Raw genomic sequence first — 4,881 nt, 5'->3', positions numbered from 1 at the left:
TCAAATCGATCATCAATTTTTAACCTAAGTCCCGTCACCTCTAAATCCATCTCAACAGAAAATCTCTTAACAAAATCCAGTTCATAAGTTTGGGTATGTTTAGCATTGCTAGTGAATATACATACACCACCACTTCTATGAGCTATTCTACAAAATTCTGATCTCAGTGAATAGCCTGGAATCCTAACTTGATTTATTTCCTTTATTTTTAAGCCATGCTCTGTGAAAATAACAATGTCAGGATCCTCCTGTTTAAGAAATACTTCTAATCTGTCAATTTTGTTGCGAAGATACTGAATATTTTGATGATAAATACTAAAAACCTTACCATCTTGTGCTCCTCTATCTCTAGCATTTGTAGCTATTTCCCTTTCCCTGTTTTGAGCCAATTTACTAAAAAATCGTTATTTGTTTTTTTGACTGTTTTTAAACCAGAGGATTGCAAACGGCTTTCAATCAGCTCTGCCAATCTATTACAAAAGATTACTTTGCCAGATCGATTTAGATGCAACCCATGATTAGTGAAATTATGTCTTTTAAGCCTTTCATTTAGAAAACAAATCCCCAGTTGTTTAGAATTCTTATTTTTTAGGCTGTTGATTGTATTATGGATTGATTTGTTTGTCGAATTGATTGCTTCATTTAATTCTGGCCTATCAAACCTATTAGGAATAGTACTTATTATTAAGTTTGTTTTTTTGCTGAGTGGCACAATTTCCTTGATTTTTTCTGTTACTTGAGGAAGATGATTCAAGTTAGGTTCATTTATATTATTTGAGCCACCCAGTACAATCAGATAGTCATTTTCATCAAAGTCTTTAGTTTGTTCCCTAGCTGACTCTACAACTGCATTAATTGATGCACTTGGCTTGAAAAAACATTGGACATCAAATTTATTTTTTAATCTTTTATCAAGGAGATCACTGCAATCACGTCCATGACTGGACGTCAGTAGCAGAACTCTCCCTTTCCTATCTTTATTTCCCTCAGCTATATTTTTGGTTGCTGTCTTCAAAACCTCACTGTACGTTTTATTTCGACCATTTTCAGAGCATTTCCCATCATTTAGGTTAGATTCTATTTTTTTGCATTTGGACAGAGGTTCTATCATAGATTTAGATTATCAAATTTAGATTTCAGTTTCTTTATTTCCTCCGACATTAGACTACATTGATTTTTTAGATTTAGTATTTCTTTTTTATGGTCTTCATCTTGTAATTTTATCATCAGTTCCAAAGATTTAATTTCTTCTACCATCCCTAACCTTTCTTCCTCAGACGTTTTTAGAGTTACTTCTAATTGGTTTTTTTAATTAGTGTGGCTACTTTGTAGTTGAGCAACTTTTTCGGCTAAAGTAGTTTGAAGAACTGGGGTTTTTGGTTTTGGCGTTTTTGAATTTTGGTTTTGGGAATGCCTACTCCTGCTATGTGTACATTTCTATTACTAACCTTCGGTGTTCTACTTGAGCTCATCTTCCTATCTAAGAAATTATATTACTTGCAATAATAATAATTGATTTATAAATGATAGGATTTTAATTTGGTTATAATTTTAGTCAAGTAAACTATCTATGTTTATTTTTAAATCTCGAAAACCTAACCTCAAACTAACCTCTAAACAATGTTTGGCTTATTAAAATAGAATTAAGAATTAAAATCTAAAACAAAATGATAAAACGTGATCAAGAAACAATTAATAATGAAATTAACACAAAATTTGTACTTATCCATGACTATTTATAACACAAAATCTTCCAAAACCCAGGAGCGAACTATCATTCACAACATAAGATCAATCTCCATTAATTATGATATTACATTACATTACATTGAACAGAACTTGATATTATGTTCATCATGTATATGATAAGTTATGTTCAATCTAATAGAATATATATAGGGATTAAGCTATTAACATTTTGTTAATAACTTTGGTGTAAACCCAGTTTAATAGATTATAAACATGTTTTGTTGAACTGAGTAGCCTACTATTTAACTAAAACTGATAAAAGTGAATAATTTTTAAGGAGTAGCCTACTATAGCCTTTTACTAGCTACTAAATTCATGTACTTACTAATAACTATGGAATTGTATTGTGCAAAATTTATATTGTTTGGTGCTAAAGAATGTTACTTAATTCAATTAACTATAAATATAACAAATACTTATTAGATTGTTCGTCTCTCGTTGGTTCTTTTATACCCATTTGTAGTCCAACTAGATATATATAAAATGTGTAGGCTACATTAAATTTCATAAAGTAAACAACTATATTAAATAATAGAGAATATATTATTTTAATGGTATGTGAAATAAATGCATACTATTTTGTTGAAAATGAAGACTGGACATACAGCTTACATTCTACCAGAATAGTGTATACGTCTATTTTACATATTATAAAATAATTCAGATCTGCTAATTTTGAACATAGATTCTAAAAATATCAATCTCGTGCACCTGGAAGCCAGGCAAGATATTTATCTCGGGCCACTCCTGTGTTTCGGATGGACACGTTAAGCCATCGGTCCCGGCTGCCTAAAGAGCAGTCATTAGGTCATGTCAGAGGCCCTGGAATTGATCAGTTGCGACCTGAAAACTCTGACACCAGACCTGAGCCAGTCAGGTCACTCGATATTATTATTATTATTATTACCTGGAAGCCCAAATTTCAAATTTCCTTCTAGATTTTTCAAAATTAATGTTCAAACTTCATTAATAGTACATACGATTTCATAAAAAAAATCACCAAATCATATGGCCAGAATTAAAAAATTTTATTATATTATTAATGAACTGGATTGTACACGTATACAGGTGTAAAGTAGTATAGGAAAATTATGTTTGATGCATCATCACGTCTGAACTACTGACTGATTAACTTGAAATTTTGCATTATAGACTCTTGCTTAACCGAGGATGGTTATAAACCTATTTCAAATTCTTCAATATTTGATTACATCAAGTTTTCAGTTTGTCAATTTTTCAATTATTTATCATGCTTTCACTTGTTGTAGGGAAGCAGCAGAACATTTCTCTTAAAAGGGAAATTAGAAGATAGGTATGATTGGGGATCATTTTCGAATGATAAAAACAGGTTTTCTGTCGCACCCAAATTTTTTCCGCCATTTTGGAACTACCATTTTGAATACAACTTCTTTTTTTAATTGAAAGGTGGTCATATGATACATGATTCCGATACAGGATTTCCAGAGAAAAGGTATGGTGAAAACCACACATTGATATCTCAAACCTTTCAAAATGTATTCTCATTCATTTCCTTTATTATAGTATAGAAGATGATAGATAAAATGGATGATATATCCATCCATCTATCATCTTCTATACTAACAGGTGATTTTTTAAGAGCCTGAGAACTTTTTTAAACAATAAAATGCATAAAATTTGCAAAATCTCATCGGTTCTTTATTTGAAACGTTAGATTGGTACATGACATTTACTTTTTGAAGATAATTTCATTTAAATGTTGACCGTGGCTGCGTCTTAGGTAGTCCATTCGGAAAGTCCAATTTTGGGCAACTTTTTCGAGCATTTCGGCCGGAATAGCCCGAATTTCTTCGGAAATGTTGTCTTCCAAAGCTGGAATAGTTACTGGCTTATTTCTGTAGACTTTAGACTTGACGTAGCCCCACAAAAAATAGTCTAAAGGCGTCAAATCGCATGATCTTGGTGGCCAACTTACCGGTCCATTTCTTGAGATGAATTGTTCTCCGAAGTTTTCCCTCAAAATGGCCATAGAATCGCGAGCTGTGTGGCATGTAGCGCCATCTTGTTGAAACCACATGTCAACCAAGTTCAGTTCTTCCATTTTTGGCAACAAAAAGTTTGTTAGCATCGAACGATAGCGATCGCCATTCACTGTAACGTTGCGTCCAACAGCATCTTTGAAAAAATATGGTCCAATGATTCCAACATCGTACAAACCACACCAAACAGTGCATTTTTCGGGATGCATGGGCAGTTCTTGAACGGCTTCTGGTTGCTCTTCACTCCAAATGCGGCAATTTTGCTTATTTACGTAGCCATTCAACCAGAAATGAGCCTCATCGTTGAACAAAATTTGCCGATAAAAAAGCGGATTTTCTGCCAACTTTTCTAGGGCCCATTCACTGAAAATTCGATTCATTCATCATTTTACACATAATCATTCAATCAACCACTTCTCATATTCAATGGTAACTGTAGGAAAAATTGAATGTGAAATACGTGCGCAAAGTTCCTCTGCTGCACTCAAGAAGCCATTCTGCCCTCGCCTACGGCTCGGGCGTAAACGTTTCTTTTGGTGCAGCAAACTGTCACTTTGCGCACTAGTTGCACAAATAACTATTGTGTTGTTATGTTTCAAATTTGGAGTGCGGCAAAGTACTTTGCCGCACTCAAATCTACATTCCCACACTGGGTGTGGGAATAAGGTATTTTGCGTACTATAAATGATGCGGGAATGAGCACTTTTTCGGGTAACTGTAGGAAAAAGTAATATTTATCTCGCACTTTAGTATAGATTGTTGGTCTCAACTCCCAATGGTTGGACCCTCATAGACCAGTTATAGAATAGACACGACGGGAAGTCTAGCCACTAAAGCCAAAATCTACCGCAATATCGCTCTATCGTGACGTCTTCATCGGATAGAAAACCTTCAGATTGTGATAGAAGTAAATTATTATTTATGAGAATGGTAGACTCTCGCTGAGATAGACACAATCATCTATGAAAAACAATGTAAACAAACTAAAGAAAAGTTTTCTATCCAATGCTGACGTCACGATCGGGCGATATGGCAGTAGATTTTTGCTTCAACGACTCTCAGTATGAATATACAATAGGGCGTGTCTATTCTATAAGTGGTCTAAGGTTGAATC

Source organism: Nilaparvata lugens, chromosome 3 (genome assembly GCF_014356525.2).
Source record: "Nilaparvata lugens isolate BPH chromosome 3, ASM1435652v1, whole genome shotgun sequence".
Lineage (NCBI taxonomy): Eukaryota > Metazoa > Arthropoda > Insecta > Hemiptera > Delphacidae > Nilaparvata > Nilaparvata lugens.
The sequence above is the reverse complement of the archived record's forward strand: the minus strand, read 5'-3'. Positions refer to the sequence as shown.